At 36.1% G+C, this 20,683-nt stretch overlaps 1 pseudogene; it reads right to left on the bottom strand.

The window, feature by feature from the left end:
• Positions 1–5,707: 5,707 nt before the first annotated feature.
• On the bottom strand, positions 5,708–20,618 carry LOC148479267 (extracellular calcium-sensing receptor-like; annotated as a pseudogene).
• Positions 20,619–20,683: the final 65 nt, after the last annotated feature.

The raw sequence follows: 20,683 nt of genomic DNA, 5'->3' as shown, positions 1-20,683 counted from the left end.
ACTCCAAAGAACAAAATCTTTGGACAGACAAGAACTTTTTAAGTATAAAGTGGAAGTACCAGGCAAACCAGAAAATATACCGTTTGTCATGACATTCAATGGTCATGACAGACAAATCAGGAAAGCATTTAACAAAAATTGGAATATCCTATTGATGGACCCAGTACTGAAAAATATTCTACCATCCCAACCACAAATTGTCTACAGGAAGTCAAGAAATTTGAAAGATTTATTGGCTCCAAGCATGTTACAAGAAAAGGAAACAATAAAAGTGTCAAAAATGCTCCAATGCAATGGCTGCTATAAATGTGGCCACTGCAATATTTGTAAATTTGTTCATCCTAAGAGAAAAACATTCATGAACTCAGAGGGATCTAAAGAGTATAAGATTAAAACCTTCATGAATTGTAACTCTACGTCTGTCATCTACTTGTTGGAATGTACCTGTCGACTTAAATACGTGGGTAAAACCAAGAGACCACTGAAACTAAGGATCCAGGAACATATCCGCAATATACGTAATAAAATAGAGGGACATGCTGTTTCAAAACATTTTTCCTTAGTTCATAACTCTAATCCAGAAGACATCACGTTCAAAGCTATTGAACACGTAACACTAGGAGAACGAGGAGGAGATCATGGAAACTTACTCTCAAGGTGTGAGAAGTACTGGTTATTTGAATTGGATACATTGGCACCGAAGGGATTCAATAAAAGTTACGAAATTGCGCCTTTCTTGTGATGGCATCCTCCCACCTACTTAATGTACCTCATTACTGATCCACTATGGGATATAGTGGATTGTTGTGGAGGGCCTGATCAGTACCCTGGAGGGTGACTTCTTGGAGAAGTTCAGGTGTGGTAGGCATAGAGGATATATCCACCACCATTGATTGCAGCAATACCACTGGGTAATTCCCAACTCCGCCTGAACTTGGAAGTGAAGCTCCTGTGGGTTTGGTTAGTACTAGTATGGGTGACCCCCTAGGAATACCAGGTGCTGCAAAACTACAGTTGGGTGACAATCCTCTATGGGAGTATAAGTAATGGAGCCTGAAAGAATATACAAGAAAATATGCGCAATAATATTTGAACTTGGAAGATCTTTGGAAGACAGCGAAGCATTCAAATATGGTGTCAGTGGAAATCTATAAATACATCTGGAGTATCACAAAGACATGAAATGAACTAGCATCTGAAAAGAACATTGGAATCAGACTTGTGGTTTAACATGAACCCTGCCACCCAAGCATAATCAAAACTAGGAAGTTTCTGGGAAATCTCTTCTGACTCTAGATTTCTTGACTTTTTTCCCCAAAGAAAATCTCCCGTTTTTTAAATAAAATAGAATGTGAAACCTGTTGCTCTATATTTGGGCCAATATAATTAATGATTATATCGAAATAGGGTCTGAATTATAAATTGAATAATAATCTAATAAAGTGCGGTCCTGAATATTTCCTTACAAAGTATATATTATGGAATCTGGGTGGGTGGAAGTTGAGTCCGATATGAACAATAAGGCGCTTCATGCCAGGAGAACCCAGGAAGCTGGATATACGCTATTCAAGTTCCCATGGAAACGAACAACGCTGATGTGGCGGGCGGAAGTCATTATACATCCATCGCATGGACTGGAAAGAGAAGGGCAGAAGTGATGGATGACAGCGGGCCCACGTGATCGAGAGAAATGCAGCCACGAGGGTGGAAGTGACGTACCCGGCTTACCCCAACCCCGGGAAGAAGCAGCAACGCACAGGATGTGATGAAATTACTAAGGGTGGAAGTGCAAGGTGGCAAAGCGGATGCTGCCCTCACACAACGAATTGTTTTCATTATTGCTGATCTTTTGATAGTTTAAAACAAATTTCTCACTGATTAGTTTACCTTAACAACATAGTGGTAATGTGCTCATACTATGTTGAATTGGGTTTGGGTAATAGAACAACTTTGGACAAACAGGAAGTGATGCGGCCTCATAACCTCTGATGAACTTATATGGGGGTATAAATAAGATTATGACCCAACACACTTGTATCCCCTTGATGAAGTCCGCAGGACAAAGCGCATTGGGAGAGAGCTTGCCTTGCCTTTTGAACCTATGAATATGCTAATCTGTATCCACCTTGCTCAGATAAGCTATATATTTTAACCTTAAAAATGATTTCTCTATTTTTAAAGTGCTTAGTTTTTAAGACTTTCTTTCTCTGATTTTATCCTTCCACAAAAATGTTTTTTTATGTATATGCTGTATGTTTTTATTATTTTTTTCTTCTATCACTGTATATGTTGTATTGATTAAATTGTTAAATTATTTATTTATTAAGCACTGGCACTTTTCATTCATTTTTTAAACCACAGAATTGGTTTGAATGATTACATGACCTATGCACATTTATAAACCAGACGCTCTATAGTCAACCCACTGTTCTATACATTTTTTAATACTTTTACCAGTATTTGTTATTGACATTGAGCAGACGCCCATATAGAAAGGGCTTGGTTTACATGAAATTCACACGGTTTTGTTATATGGTTTATCACTCTTAAATTATTGTATTTATTACTGGCACCGTTCCCACCTATTGTTTTGTTCATATATATATATATATATATATATATATATATATATATATATATAAAAACCAGGTATAATTACAGTTAGTAAAGTGCTTCAGTTTATATTCCATTGTGTTATCAAAGTTATGGAATTATCATCAGTTGGGGTGTGTAAGTTTTCAGATATTGTGATGTCCTCATTTATAGAATTCAACACATTTTACCATGGGGTATTGAATGGTTCCACTGTCCTTCTCCTTACACCTGCTAGGGGCTAGAAATTCCTTAAGGTTTCTGTATTTGAGTATATTCGCCAGAATGGGATACGTTTCTAAAATATTAACATTTTTGATGACGGTTTTTCTAATTCTATTTTCTTCACAATTATATTGTGTAAAAAGGGAACAAACTCATCTGTCTTTTCTTTATCAACTTGAGTCTTAGTTTTGCAGAGTAGTTGCTGTCTATTCAGTTGTTCACTCCAGTAGATGGCTATAGAAATATTCTCTTAGGGATATCCTCTTTTTCTGAATCTAGTAGCATAGATGTTAATTTGTTCTTTGTATATGTCAAGTTACTTGCAATTCATCTTAATTCTATAGAATTTAGAGTAGGGGATTTTATTTTTCCAGGGTTTTGCATGGCCACTTTTATAGTAAAGACTAAAGGCGCACATCCCCTTGCCGATTTTAATGAGCGATTGAATGATAATGATATTATTATTGTTCAATCACTCATTAATATGTGCATGAATCGGGCACTAAAATGTTGGAAATGACCAGCGATGTGCACTCCCGCTGGCCATTTCTGACATCGCTCATCGCTCAAACCTGCTAGTCAATCTGCTGATAACAGCAGATTGACCATGTTCAGGGATGATGGAGGGTGCCTACACTGAATGACTTATCATTCACTGAAGGCACTGCAGGATATGTGGAACGATGGTACAATTATGATGTTATAATTGTACTGTCTTTCCTGGGTCAGCAAGTGGATGTGCTGCTTAAGATTTGTGGTAACATCTTTGATGTAAATTTGAGTGATTATTTCATTGCCTTCACTTGTGAGGATCAAATCCAAATTTTTTTCCTGAGATCTGCTGATGTGATACATCAATTTAAGATTATAATCTTTGTTATGGATCTAGTCAATTAACTTTTTAAAATGTCTTCATCCCTCTCCCATATAATAACAATGTCATTAATATGTTGTTTATAGAGACATACATTATCCAGGTATGAGTTAATAGAATACATTTAATTATTCTCCTACATCCCATTTAGATGTTTGCATAGCTAGGTGCAAACACTGTGCTCATGTGTCCCACAGGTTTGAAGATATAATTGATCTGAAAACTTTCAATTATTGTGGGTTAGGCTAAAATGTATTAATATATATATAAAATCTTTATGGGAGCTGTTTTGGTCTGGGTCCCTTTCCAGGATTTCCCTGCAGGTTTAGATACCTTTTCCATGTGCTCTTGAGTTACAGATGTGTCCTACTACATCGTTGCTGCACCCATTAGCAGATACTTGCACTGCATTTGCACCAATGCCTACATAGGATTGCATGGTGCGATTGCTTTTGCCATAGCGTACCATAGCATATGCTGCTGCGGCTAATTACATATCCCGATTTGTGCACACATTTGTAGTGAGATCTGCAAAGATGTAGCCGGACACATGAATATAGTGATTGTACATCTATGGTGGACCAGATAAAAGCCTTTTCCTTTCTCTGTTCTTTATACAATTTATTACAGTAGTCATGTCTTTCAAGTAGGTGATACGTTTCTTAACATGGTGACCAAAGAACACTTCCACATATTCTGAAAAAGATGCTGTTAACGAATCTATTCCAGATATGATTTCAAATTCTTCCTGTTTTTTTTCGGTTCAGAACCCTGAAAGGACTGACCAGTGTGGGGGATAAAAAAATTGATTTTGCCTTATGAACCCAGTAGATTTTATTTGGGGGGCTCTTACCTTGTTGGTTGTTATATGTGGTTCTAAACTTGTGGCTCATTCTATTCCATGCTTGTTGGTTGGGCCTTGTATAAAGAGCACTGGGATCTCTAGTCTTGTGCTGGACCAACTTTTAATTTTTTTCATAATCCTGTCTATCATTATTTCTCATGACCTTCACTTCTCTAATTTTTCTTATTCAGAAGATTTTGAATTTCTTTCCTTATGTTCATTAATAAGGGACTCATTGTTTTAAAGTTATTTTCAATAAAAGTGCAGTTTTTCTTTTTTCTTTAATAATTAAATTATTCAAATTGACAGTGCAATCATTTAGAACTTTATCCCATTCCTCTATCAATTTGGCATTATCTGTACCAAAAGTGAGATTTTATTATCAATCTTTGTCTTCTAGATACCCTATAAACTTTGAGGAAATGCTCAATTGCTTTAATTTCCCACCGTAATTTGATCTCTTTAATCAGTTTTCTCTAAGTCCCAAAACAATGAATCCATATTATTGTTCACAATGGTAGAACTAGGTTCTCTTCTCATTAAATACACCTGTTTTAGTGTGAGCTGTGTTAGTGGTGTGTGCTAGTAAGTGGTAAATCATCTTTATTTTATAAATGATCAGTGTTTGTGTGTCCATTTTGTGGTGCAGGAATGCATGTAGGAAGATATTTTGGGGTCAGATCAGCAGTTAGGAATAGGGGTCCCCTGCTGAGTTAGTAGAGGTGGTGGAGGAAGAGCCTGCAGTGTGTGCCCTAGACAAGACCTGAACAGGGTGAAATGTGTTTTTTTACCAATGAGAACATTTTTTTACAACCTTGAATCATATTACATTTACCCTAATGAACACTAGTGCCTTATTGGTTGTATAAATTATTGCATACTGTATTTTGCTCCAAAGTGCAATGTTAGTGAGTCCTTCTGAGTATGTGACTGTTACTTATTGCCTATAAGTGAACATATCTTTCTATCAGCATCAGTCAAACTGCATCTCTTCCAAACTAAAGTTTCGCTGACCCTTTTACCTGAGTCTCATTTTAAACATCCATATTCATATATACTCCGGATTTAATAAATAGTGACACTAATTGTATGTTGAGTTTATTCAGTGCAATGTAATATAATAATAATAATAATAATAATAATAATAATAATAATAATAATAATAATGATAATCACTCATCATATAAACTCACATGGTTCTCATTTACTTTATATTTGTTTCTCATTCCATTATTGCTTAAAAATAAATACATATCATGCAAAGCTTGAGCCAGAATATAAACAGCACTATACACTTGGTAGGCCATTGGATCTTCATAATAATAGTCAAGACTTTGAAGATCCGTATTAGTGCAATTTCAAAGGGTTATGTTAATAAAAATTGGAATAAGCAAATTCTTAATAAGGTGTTTAGACCAACAGTGAAATTGAGTTATCCAGATATCCTCCAGTAATGGATCAATTGATTGAACTGATTGACTGACATAATTTAGAAATATTTCTACCTTAGGGATAATACATACAGGAAGTGAAAACACAAGGCTGCCATTAATGAATATTCCATATTTCTTGTGAAAAGCAATTTTGAACAATGATGACCATGAAGCTGTAAGAATAAAAGTCTTATTGACAATAAATTGACCTATTCTGTGGATAAAATGTAAAAAGTGCATGGCATATGTGCCACAAATTATTATAATCTCAGCAGTAAAATGAGAAATATTCTCCATTAATGAAGTTTTAAAATTGTCATCAATATTAACCATATTTAACCTAAATTCAATACATATCCCATGAGTGATTAACTCCCTGCTCAGCTGTTGGAGCTCCTGCTCTCCAGTGTCATCATCTGATGAAATTATCACAACCCAGTTCCTGCCAAACAGTTTCAATAACTTTACAATTGCCAAAAATTGCATCTTGTCATTGTGAATTGTTCGAAAAAAATGTGGATAAATCATTCTGTCACTCAGCAGAGGATCTCTTGCTCCATAACTGATCTAAAAAGAACATTAATATATAGATAGTTGACATAATAATCAATTATAACAGTTTTATTTTCATAAACGTGTTTAAAACTGTAATATTGTTTTTTAATACTACAGGGGAACATGTTTGAACAAACAACGGTGCACATTTTAGTTTTCAAATTTTCTCTGCACAAATACTTGGTAAATCCATTTCTTGGATCAGAGTTGTTCTGTGCATGTTGAAAATTGTAACATAAGACAGTCACTACAAAATATTGATACTTTTTAAATCCTGGGTTAGAGCCAACTCTTTATTATTCTCTTCACTAGTGCTAATTGGACCAGATGTGATGTTTGTAAATTGTCAAAATAAGAGGACATTGTCTCTGTCATGTGTTACATTTCAATTCATTTCAATTCATGTGTTACATTGATTCATTTTTATTGATTTTCAGAAGACAAGTGTATTTTTCCATATTCAGTGCATCTTGTATGGAGCACAATAGGCTTGATTCTGAGGGCCAAGTCTGCATCTTTATGCTAACATCATGGTCGATCTTATGAATAGTGAGATGCCCTCTTGCAGCATCTTGTGGCAGTACAAATTTGAATATTTATTATGAACATAATTCACAAACATAGTGGTTCAGAAGTGGCAGTGTAAATTATAAATGATTGCCAGGTTATAAAAAACAATGTAAATACAAATCTATTCTAACTGAAGCCAAATACATAATACAAACCCAAGTGCTGTAGATAGACAGTTTTTCATAACTTTACAAGGGCCATAGGAGGCAGAAGAGCATTGTAATCAAAATGGAATAGCTGAGAACACAACAAGTTAAGCAATTAATTGAATCAGAGGTGGAAAGGCAGTTAACACTGTAGCAGGAACTTTCACTGGCATAGGGATGGTCATCGACCAGCAATGATTTCAAAACATCAATAGAGGCCACCAAATGTTAACTATTTTGGCCATTGATGGTAGAGAAACAATTGTTCTCCATCATCGATGAATGAGTGGGTGCTAATGTTTTTCCCTTGACAGTATGGAACTTAGCCCCACCCCCTGGCAGCCACTAAGCCACATATCCAGTTTTGATTTTCCCATGGCCCACCGCGACCACAGTAGTGATGGCCATCATTGGGGTGCAAACAATTTATAGTACACCATATATAGTTTTTGTGCCATCAATTGTAATCACCAATGGGTCTGTAAGCCACCCTCTGGGGAAATTCTATAAGTGCCTCCACCCAAGCTAGTTTGTATATGTGTTCATCGGTCAGCTTGGGAAAACCCAGAGGATTATGGTGTACAGTTGTAAATTGAAATAAAATGATTTATCGATAATAATACCCATTTAGTTACAACATGTCATTTTTTTGGCAGATCCATTACTACTACCAAACAGGGCTCTTCATCCTTAGGTAAATACCCATTCTATGCTAATATAAATATAGGTTAATTTGTATATCTTGCAGAAAGTGTAACAGACGATACAATTGAGCAAATGAAACATACATTACTAATATACAATTGAAATCAATATGTTAATACTGACATTGCAAGACTTCTAATAAAATATGTGTACATAAAACTATCCTATCTCATACAATGCCTTGCAGTATATACATGCAATACGATAATCACAGTTGTGTGTGTCCAATGTTTATACTAGTGAGACTATATTTGGCAATTCTCACTCGGAAAAGGAAGTTTCATTCTCCCTATTTACATTCCTTACAATACTACTTCACTGTCTGCGTAGCTGTTGAGCTAATTCAGATGAAATAGTATGATTGATCTCATTATCCCTTTGCTGAAAAATATTCCCAAAACTTATAATGTAAGTACTGTATTGATCTTGAATTTGGCTGAAATGAAACTTCTTCCTCCAGTAGATGATGTAATCATTATATTGTGGATGATATATTGGATACACCAGGAGAGAGTAAATTCAAGAACTGACAGTCTATAATAATATACATGTAGTGCAGGATCGCCAGAATAATAAGTCATTAAATTTCTGACAATATAATTTACATATCACTCTCAGGTAATTGGTAACAGATTAATAAATTAGTGGTAGGCAACACATCAATATAAATACCATATAATTCTCTCTTGGCTTTTAGTGAAAGTATCGATCCACTCTCTTTAAGACCTGGCCCAATGATCTTCCAACTTCCTCTGCTCTATCTATCAACACTGGAATGAGGTAATATTGATAGCTGAAAATCTCTTGAAAGTGCTATGTCCCTCAACTTCCCCTCTTTGGCAGAAATAATTTCCTAGTAATGTCCTAGTAGCCTCTTCTGATTGAAAGTAAACAATGTTTGCAGATTGTAAATATGGTAACTATAATAAGCGCTTATAGGTCTGCAATCATCTCCTCCTCTAAGCTGAAATTCTACTTACACAACTCAGCTGTTTAATTCAAAAGTGGCAGACTAGTGACCTGCTGCTGACTGGGCTATGTTAATCAGATTCACTGACCATCCTTGCCTTCAATCAGAGCCGAAGTTCTGTGATGCCTCCCAGTCTCACCTCAGACCCGCCTCCTGTCAGAACTAAGTGGCTGCAGCAGTGCTCCCTCGATGCTCTCACCGGACCACTGGAGGTGTCTCTCCACAGCTGTCTGTTTATTTGGTTACCCCTCTGATCAAGAACCTCAAACTGCCACTATGTCCTATTCTATTTTGAGTGACAATCCCATTTGTGGTGGGATAACAGGGGAAGGAGCTCGTGAATGGGGGAGTGGTTCTGTGAATGCAGGCGTGTCTGACTGTGAAAACTGAGTTTAATGGGAATGCATAATTAGCAAAGTAGCATCATTCCACACATGGCTTGGCTGTATTTCTGGCTTAACTGATCACACTACTTGCAGTGGGGTAAGGCTATCACAAGTGCTGTGAGCAGCTCCAATGGCACTCAATGTTCCCAATTATTCACACACTTACTGGAGATGATGTGTGCTAAGAGTGAAAATGGTCATCCTTATGCTCAGGTGTGTGCTCACTGCGTTCACTCTCAAATACATAGAGGGCATCCTTAAGCCTGTCAGAGTGATTGTGGGATTTTCATACCTGGCCCCTTTAGCCAGCGAGACAGCGGAGCTTAGCTACCAGGTCTGAATGAGCTCCTAAGTGTCTTACAGGTTCATAGATGGTAACATTTAATGGACACCCCACTGATGGCTATCCCTACACTGGGATGGAGTCTAACCTCTCCCTGTCTAATTAAACCCCCCAGCTAATCACAAACTTATGATCATATGACCACTGCAGAGTTCAGCTTGTTCAATTAAATATTAATCTAAACACAGTTGTAGTTGTGGCAGTTGCAGCATATTCTACCAAATAGATGAAACTTTTGGGGTATAATTTTATATCAGTAGTAATTAATTTTAGAACTATTTTACAAATATATGTTCATAGTGTTGAACATGACAAAAGGTTGTATTGAAAATTAGTCATTTTTCTCTGAACTCCTCAACATTGTATGGTTAAAAGAGTGTCAATTATATACTCATTGCTTGTTTGGACTTTGCGCTGTCTATAAACTGTAATAGACACAGAGAGAAAGAAGACTAGTTTTTTGGGGCAATGCTATGAAAAATAGTTTTAAATTAAAACTTAACTTTTAATAAATTAGTACATAAAATTATAGTTGATACAAACAAAAGACAAACATCATTCACATCTAACATATAAGTGACAGTCATAAACTGAACATAAAGTTACAGTCTGTCGATGCAAATATAAAATGATTGAATCAATTATGTGCCTAATTGGCTTTAATAATGACACACACAGAGTTCCGCAGATTAATCTAAATCAATCTAAACACTGACAGAAAAACAGCCAGGTTTGCCTAGTTATAATACATCACTAATCTAGCTGTAGGTATAACATAGGGACTGGGAATAGTGTAGAGTTTGTACATAAATCAGCAAATTTCTTTAACTTTACATCTATAACAATCCTTAGTAATTCCTAGAGTGATCATAAATCCCTAAAATGCATGCATAATGAAAATGAATAGCTTTTAATAACAGTTAGGCATGCTTGCTCAGGAGTATGATTGCACATGAACCAATCACAGCACAATCTCCGCATATATGTCATATACCATTAGACAGAAAATAGCAGAGATAAATCACAGTGCATAATTGCTTGCCTATATGAAAGACTAATCTGACTTTCCAGAACTATAGTTGGTTCAGCGTACAGAAAAATTTACCCCTGCCAGCAATTAACATTTCCCCTAGGTTTAAACCATAAGCAAGCATACAGAATGACAAGGTACATTCAGTACTTGTAAAGATTGTGTAACAGATACTAGACTGCTAGATGACATGCATAGTATTAACCTCCGGAGACCTTGTGTCACAATACTAAGTCATAGAGTTCTAAAATCAGATACAAAGTTGCAAGCTCGCACTTCTGCACAGAGAATATGCAACACTGTAACACAGTGGTAACCACACTGCCAAATACTTAGCTAATGCTGTGGGTAATAACCACCCATCCAGGGGGCTGCTATTCAGCATGTATAATTACCAAACAGTTGCAAAAAAGCCTCTCCTGGATTTAATCCATAAGCAAGCATGTAAGGTGAGAAAATATACATACAGTGCTTGCCAAGTTATAAACAGTGCCAGACTGCTAGATGACATGCATAGTATTATCCTCCGGGGGATTTTTCTGTATCATGATACCAAAAAAACACACAGAGCCCTAAACCAGATACAAAGTAACAAACTTGCACGTCTGTGTGGAGAATATATAGTGGTTAGAAGCAGTGGTATCCACAATGCCATATACTTAGCTCATGTAATGGATAAAGATCACCCATCCAGGGAGCTGCTAATCAGTATGTGTAAATTCAGCAAGTGGAGATCTGTATGTGTGTATCAGCGAGGGACAGGTTGGAGCAGTGAGAGCAGTGGGAGACTTCTACCATGCGACTTCACAGGATGGTTCCCAGCCGCTCCGCCCACTGACCTCGTTCTATTGCCTCATGATGACGTACGTTTCGCACTCAAAGGGGCTTGGTCACATCATTGTGACATATGCCTGGGGAATCCCTTTCTTTAAGGAGAAAACAGACCAATCAGATGTGGTCAGTTTCAAACTTCTCCAGCTCCCAGTAGGTAACCCTGGTGATTGAATTAACACAAATGTAATCCATTATAGTGCCATTCACTGATAGCAGTAGTAATTGAGGGCGGTACTAGATGCCATATAAATCCTTGATTATGGGATGTCCATGTGCCCATATATATATATATATATATATATAGACACGGTGTTACTCCTATGGGCAGTATGGCAACCCCCAGGGGAAGAAAACAAAACACAGGAGGCACTCCCTTGTAGAAAAATAGAAAGAAAAGTGTATATACTTATAACATGATGCAAAGGCGGTACAGCAATATGTCAATGTTTCAAGGTCCGCAGACCTTTTCGTCAGGACTGTACATATAGTAACAAAACTCAAAGTGACTGGGGCTTACCTTAAATAGGGAGCTGTGTAGGTGAAAAGGTGCTGAAGGGACAGAGCGGCAGGCATACCGCCCATAGGAGTAACATCGTGTCTATAGTTTTCATTTAGGACGGCACCCCGTACCTCGCTGCTTTCACTGAGTGACGAACTTTTGCAGTCTATATATATATATATATATATATATATATATATATATATATATCTTAAGACAGAGACACTAAAGGGAATGGAAGTGATCATAATCCAAAATAAAATAAAGTATAGACTCATAATTTTAATGGACAAAAAAACAATTATGTTCCACTAAATGTTATTAAAACATACTCAGTAGATGTCATCATTAATTAACATAGTGATAAAACGGTTCAAAGAGTGATTAGGACAATTTGTTAATTCAAAGGTAATGATAGAAACTAGTGGATTAATCATACCCATAGCTCAAACACCATGTATATACATTGTAACTAAACATATTGCACTGCCTACACATTCTAAATGAGTTTAATATTTACTAAGAGGAAATGCAGCATAACTGTATGTTATCCAAAATTTCTTGGAACTTAGAGAGCATATGGCTGCCTCATAGGTAAATAGACTTGGAATAAATTCAATAATTAATAAATGTGTGTCAATCATAATGAAACATTCAATTTGTTGATATAGTAAAAGCAGCTGTAAATTCACTATTACTCAATAATAAACAACTTGAAATACATTCATAACAAATCTCTGAAGGGGGCTTATAATAATCACAAATTGAGTGCCTTATATAAGTTTCTCATATATTAATATTCATAAACTAACTCCCCATATAGATAGATGTGACCTAGTATATTACAAAACACAATACCATAGAGCTAATTTTCATGCTCCTAATGTCAGGTAAAATATCTTATCACAATCAGTGAACATGCTATATACATGTATTGGGAGTAATATTGAACACAAACTGCCCTAATGAATATCATCCCAAGGGGAATTCAATAGGAAAAGTAATATATTGATATTGGACAAGGCAACCACATAGTATTCAAAGATTAGAATTTAAAGAAAGGGACTGTAGTTGATGTATTCATTCAGCCCCCCCCCCGGAGATTAAATGAACAACACAGTAGGTGTCTGTGCTGATGTCAATACATAAAACACATGTCTGGATAAATATATCATAAAAATTTATTTATACATATATTAAGAATATATAAATGAACTGCAGTTCAATAATACAATTAGATATACACACATAAAAAGAAAAAAACAAACAAATATATCTAAATACTGTCAATGTACAATATAGAAAAAAATGACTAAATATGTTGTTGCATCCAAGTCGACATACTAATATTGCACTGTGACAGTACATAGGACTTCTGATTAAATGAAGCTGGAAATTAGGCAATTATCTATATTCCCAGCATCCATTATCACCTGTAATGCATAGTGAGTGATTCTGATACTAGATGAAAAACGTGTCCAAAAACAGAACCTGCTAGCACATAGAAGGGATGTCTTAAACGGATGAATAAATCCTATGATAAAATGAAAATTGATAAGGTTGCAGACTCTGGAGCCAGAGATACTCCTCACAACCTCAAATTGAATCCTTAATCCCACTAGTTTGTAGGCTGGAACGAGCTCCCCAAATCCTTACCCTGTCAGGGTTCCCCAAAATGGTAGTGCAGCCAATGTGTGTGGCTAGGTCGCGCCGCTGCGGCAGCTCCCGACCAGACTGTAAGATAGGGTGGTGCTGCTCCGGCGGCTCCTGACTGACCTGAGAGGCTAGGTCGCGCTGCTCCGGTGGCTTGCGACCGGACTATGGGAACCAGGGATGATGAGACAATGTGCGGAGAGTTCAACTCAGCATGCAGACTCTGGAAAGATGAAACAAAGTGACAACTGCTGACTCCACATGTGTGGCCGCAGATGTATCCAAGCACAAATACTGATGTATAATACGGCAACTGCCGCCAGTAATTGAAGTGTGTAAATCCAGAAATACCACACAATAGGTGTTTATAGACTGCAGTCAGCTGAATCCTTGACGTGTTTCTCCCCCTTGCCAGGGGTTTTTTCAAAAGGCAGAGAAGAAAAAATCTCTCCCAAGCAGAGGGCCTTTTTAAAGGGAATCCGATTAATCAATTAGTGATAATTCAGTCCATCAGTGTGGCTAGCATTCTCAAGCTAAATACCATAGATATACAGCTGAAAACCCTTAATTAAAAGTTATATACAGACACAAAAAGAGATGGATCTATAAGGACACAAATAGCTGGCTCTAAAAAATAATAAATAATAATAAAATAATAAATTCTCAGTTCAAAATATACTTCAAATACTATAAATATAAAGTAAACATTGTACATATACAAAACAAATAAGCCTGCACAAGAAAATAATATATAAAAATAAATAAATGTACATTTAAATGAACAACAAAAACATCATAAAAAATATATATAAAAATTACAATTAATAAACCCCACAAATGTAGAATAACATAAACAGAGTATGACACCAATGATCTGGACTATATATCTGTTCAAAACTCCATATCTATTGTCTCATTTAGGCCATCTGGACACATGGTGCGCAATATATGTATCCAGAATGCCTCTCTCATATACAATCTGCGATATCTATCGCCCCCTCTTGGTGTTGGTGCTATAGACTCGATACCAACAATGGTCAAAGCGTGAACTACATTAAAATGTCTAGGAACACTGTGTCTCTAATAACCATTCATAATGTTCCTCCTATGCTCACAGAACCTTGTCTTGAGAGACCTAATGGTGCGTCCAATATATTGTAATTTGCACGAACATTGTAATAAATAGGTAATATAAGTGCTCTTACAATTTATAAAGGACTTAATTGGAAACCTCCTATCAGAATCTTTGCCCATAAAGGTCATAGTACTATGTCTAATATGATTACAGGTAATACAATGAGTATGACCGCACCTATAACACCCAATAATTCTAGTAGATAAATCAAATAAATTATGACCATCTGATTGAATAATATTATTGGATGTTTTATTAGTGACTTTTTTCTTATCCTTATCTGTATTCCTAATCTTGTTCTTAAAGAAGCTCGGGGCAAGTATATTCTTTAGATTATTCGCTCTTTTAAAAACAACCATCGGACCCAATACAACCTCTAATTTCAAGAGAGGATCCATTAGTAAAATCTTAGAATTCTTTTTCATAATGTTTTTAATTTTATGTGCGCAACAATTATATTTAGAGACAAAGATATTAGATTTATCTGAAACCTCTCTGTTGATTTTCTTTTTACTATTATCACCTCTACCCACTAAACCTAATAAATCAGTTCTATTTAATTTTGACACTGAATTAATTGCCCTATGTAGTATCGTTTCAGGGTAATTTTTTCCTTTAAACACTTTTACCAAAGTAGCAGCTTGTTACTAATAAGATTTATTATTAGAACAATTGCGACGACTACGTCGCAATTGTCCTGATGGAATATTCTCCAACCATTTCTTATTATGATTACTATGGTAATCTATATAGTTATAAGAATCAACTTCCTTCCGATATGTACATGTGTGTATACAATTCTCTATTATATCTAGCCTAATGTCCAGAAAGGTGATAGTTTGGGAGTGACAAGTGCTGGTGAATTTAAGATTAAAATCATTAGAATTCAAATAACTAATAAACTCAGAAGCAGACTCCTCATCCCCCTCCCAAATGAAAAATAAATCATCTAAAAATCATCGATAGAGGACCAGGTTCTCACCGAATCTGCCACCCCATATATATGCATCTTCAAATCGACCCATATAGAGGTTAGCAAAACTCGGTGCGAACCAGGTCCCCATCGCGGTGCTGGTGCGCTGTAAATAAAATTGGTGATCAAACAAAAAATAATTGTGTTTGATAATAAATGAAATTGATGACAAAATAAAATCATGCAGCCTCTTTGAGACCACATCATCTCTCATCAAATAGAATCCTGTGGCCTCTATACCACCCTCATGTGGGATATTGGTATAGAGGGAACTTACATCACAGGTCAGGAGTAAATAACTAGATTTCCATTTTATATCTGATAGACAATTCAAAAAGTCAGTGGTATCTCTGAGATGTGATCTAAGAGAAGCAGCGTGAGGTTGTAGAAAGTGATCAACATAAAATGATAAATTGGCTGTGAGTGACCCAACACCAGAAATTATAGGACGACCCAGTGGACAAGATAAATCTTTGTGTACCTTCAGAAGGTGATAATAAGTGGAAATGATTGGGTGAATGGGAAATAAAAAATCTAATTCCTTTCTGGAAATTATACCATCAGTCAATGCCTCATCCAACAACATTTTTAATTTATTCTGAAAACAAATGGTTAGATTTTGGGGGAGGGTGTGATAATAGGTCTTATCATAAAGGAGCCACACAGCTTCCTTTAGATAATCCTCAACATCTTGTATCACTACCGATCCCCCCTTGTCCACTGACTTAATAATAATCGTAGAATCTGAAGAAAGTTCTTTCATTGCTGCTAATTCTTGATGGGAAAGATTCTGTTTGTACTTAAAAATCTCCTGTTCTCTCTCACACATCATCCTAAAGTTCTCCAAAGTCTTCCTATAGAACGTGTCTATACAGGAGTTCTTGTATTGTAAAGGAAAAAACTTAGATTTGTTCACAAATTTGGAAGTATTCCCAAGACAGTTAACATCATAGACAGGAATCTCTTCCAATGTAGAGTCCTGTTCCAACAATAACTCTTCTAAAATAAAAACAGCCTCCTCATCCTCTTTGTCCAAAATAACTGGATCACATGCCACATCTGACTTTTTAAGTCTTTTATTGGCAAAATATCTTTTGCGACATAAACTTCGTACATATCGATTTAACTCTACAAATAATTCAAAAAAATTAGGTTTTGATGACAGGGCAAATTTGAGACCCCTACTCAATAAATTCATATGTTCCTCAGAAAGTACTTTAGAGGATAAATTAATTACAGCTCTTGAATAGCCTCTGTCTTTGGACCCCTGGAGTATTTTCTTTCTTTTTGAAACCACACGTCCTCCTCTGACTCCTCTAACCCTGAATTTCTTCTTCTTTTTGGTGTCGCAGCTTGAAGAGGATAATACCTGTTCCTCATTAATAGGTTGGATACGGGTTTCAGGCTCTGATAATTCAGATCCCTTTCCTGATGTGGATGAAAAACCGGCGGCCCGTTTCTCTGAGAAAAACTGGTCTTGGGTCTTACTACTCTATTTTCTTCCCATATAGATACTCTGGGTTTGGTACTTTTCCAACCAGACCTAGCTGGAGTTTTGATCTTAGGTGAAGGAAATTTACCTGAATCTAATTGGTCCCTAGATAAATACTTGTGGTCCCATCTAGGTCCTGGGTGTGGGTGTTTGTTATATGTTCTAACCATATTGTTTTGATAGTCTCTACTATCTCAAATATATTTAGCATTTTTTCTATCAATTATGTCTTTTTCAAATTTCTCAACCCGCTGATTGGTTAAACAATCCCTTTCTTGAAAGAGAGGGTGATCTTTTTGAGATTCTAAATTCGTTCTTATTATCTCTATTTCCACTAAAAGCTTCATCAGTGAAACTGAGCATAAATCAAGGATACTATCCCACTTTGCACTAAATTCAGTATCATCTTGAAAAGAGGACCTCTTGAAGACTCTTAGACCTCTAGGTATAATTTTATTCTTGATATATTTTTGCAGCATACACATATCAAGCCAATGACAGGTCGCTGTCTTCAAATGATCCTCTAGTTTAAAAAAGGATCTAAAAAGATTCTCATTATTCCCATTATCTATCTCTATAGTAGGACTATTAAAATAATCATGTCTCCTCTTGTATCTGTCTTTACAACAATTCAATGACATAATGCAAACTAATTACTCTCAATAAAATATATATAAATGCAAATACCTAAAACTTGACAGTATATTGAACAAAATCTGCTGCACCAATGCAGAAACAAAAAGGTGTATAAAAGAAAATATGGCGCGCTTTTTGTTCAGATACTATCTAGTATAAACACCTGCAGCTGACACCAGAGGATTTCCTGCAGAATGACCTCACACAAAAATTAAATAAACAACACAGTAGGTGTCTGCGCTGATGTCAATACATAAAACACATGTCTGGATAAATATATCATAAAAATTTATTTATACATATATTAAGAATATATAAATGAACTGCAGTTCAATAATACAATTAGATATACACACATAAAAAGAAAAAAACAAACAAATATATCTAAATACTGTCAATGTACAATATAGAAAAAAATGACTAAATATGTTGTTGCATCCAAGTCGACATACCAATTTTGCACTGTGACAGTACATAGGACTTCTGATTAAATGAAGCTGGAAATTAGGCATTTATCTATATTCCCAGCATCCGTTATCACCTGTAATGCATAGTGAGTGATTCTGATACTAGATGAAAAACGTGTCCAAAAACAGAACCTGCTAGCACATAGAAGGGATGTCTTAAATGGATGAATAAATCCTATGATAAAATGAAAATTGATAAGGATGCAGACTCTAGAGCCAGAGATACTCCTAACAACCTCAAATTGAATGCTTAATCCCACTAGTTTGTAGGCTGGAACGAGCTCCCCAAATCCTTACCCTGTCTGGGTTTCCCAAAATGGTAGTGCAGCCAATGTGTGTGGCTAGGTCGTGCCGCTGTGGCAGCTCCCGACCAGACTGTAAGGCAGGGTGGCACCGCTCTGGCGGCTCCCGACTGACCTGAGAGGCAAGGTCGCGCTGCTCCGGTGGCTCCCGACCGGACTGTAAGGCTGTGTCGCACTGCTCCAGTGGCTCCTGACCGGACTATGGGAACCAGGGATGATGAGACAATGTGCAGAGTGTTCACCTCAGCATGCAGACTCTGGAAAGATGAAACAAAGTGACAACTACTGACTCCACATGTGTGGCCGCAGATGTATCCAAGCACAAATACTGATGTATAATACGGCAACTGCCGCCAGTAATTGAAGTGTGTAAATCCAGAAATACCACACAATAGGTGTTTGAATACTGCAGTCAGCTGAATCCTTGACGCGTTTCTTCCCCTTGCCAGGGGTTTTTTCAAAAGGCAGAGAAGATAAAATCCCTCCCAAGCAGAGGGCCATTTTAAAGGGAATCCGATTAATCAATTAGTGATAATTCAGTCCATCAGTGTGGCTAGCATTCTCAAGCTAAATACCATAGATATACAGCTGAAAACCCTTAATTAAAAGTTATATACAGACACAAAAAGTGATGGATCTTTAAGGACACAAATAGCTGGCTCTAAAAAATAATAAATAATAAAATAATACATTCTCAGTTTAGAATATACTTCAAATACTATAAATATGAAGTACACATTGTACATATACAAAACAAATAAGCCTGCACAAGAAAATAATATATAAAAATAAATAAATGTACATTTAAATGAACAACAAAAACATCATAAAAAATATATATAAAAATTACAATTAATAAACCCCACAAATGTAGAATAACATAAACAGAGTATGACACCAATGATCTGGACTATATATCTGTTCAAAACTCCATATCTATTGTCTCATTTAGGCCATCTGGACACATGGTGCGCAATATATGTATCCAGAATGCCTCTCTCATATACAATCTGCGATATCTATCGCCCCCTCTTGGTGTTGGTGCTATAGACTTGATACCAACAATGGTCAAAGACCCTGGATCCTTAGCATGAACTACATTAAAATGTCTAGGAACACTGTGTCTCTAATAATCATTCATAATGTTCCTCCTATGCTCACAGAACCTTGTCTTGAGAGACCTAATGGTGCGTCCAATATATTGTAATTTGCACGAACATTGTAATAAATAGGTAATATAAGTGCTCTTACAATTTATAAAGGACTTAATTGGAAACCTCCTATCAGAATCTTTGCCCATAAAGGTCATAGTACTATGTCTAATATGATTACAGGTAATACAACGAGTATGACCGCACCTATAACACCCAATAATTCTAGTAGATAAATCAAATAAATTATGACCATCTGATTGAATAATATTATTGGATATTTTATTAGTGACTTTTTTCTTATCCTTATCTGTATTCCTAATCTTGTTCTTAAAGAAGCTCGGGGCAAGTATATTCTTTAGATTATTCGCTCATTTAAAAACAACCATCGGACCCGATACAACCTCTAATTTCAAGAGAGGATCCATTAGTAAAATCTTAGAATTCTTTTTCATAATGTTTTTAATTTTATGTGCGCAACAATTATATTTAGAGACAAAGATATTAGATTTATCGGAAACCTCTTAGTTGATTTTCTTTTTACTCTTTTATACCCCCCCCGGAGAGAGAGCTCCCAATCTAAAAGTCCAAAAACTCTCACGCCTTAAGAGTTCTTGTGTTAGATCGCCACCTCTTATCCCTAAACGTACTTGCTCAAGACCAAAAGCCTTGAGATTTTTCAAATTTCCATTGTGTTTTTGATAGAAATGTTTAGCTACCACTGTCAGCTGTTTAAACTTGGCAAGATCTGAGGCAGCATTTCTCACATTGCCCACATGTTCTAAAATGCGTTGTTGTAGCATTCTCGTTGTCATGCCTATGTATTTCATATTGCAGTCGCATGTGACACAATAAATTACACCTTTAG

This window comes from Taudactylus pleione, unplaced genomic scaffold (genome assembly GCF_031769625.1).
Source record: "Taudactylus pleione unplaced genomic scaffold, aTauple2 ptg000627l, whole genome shotgun sequence".
Lineage (NCBI taxonomy): Eukaryota > Metazoa > Chordata > Amphibia > Anura > Myobatrachidae > Taudactylus > Taudactylus pleione.
This window is presented reverse-complemented; position numbering and strand designations above follow the sequence as displayed.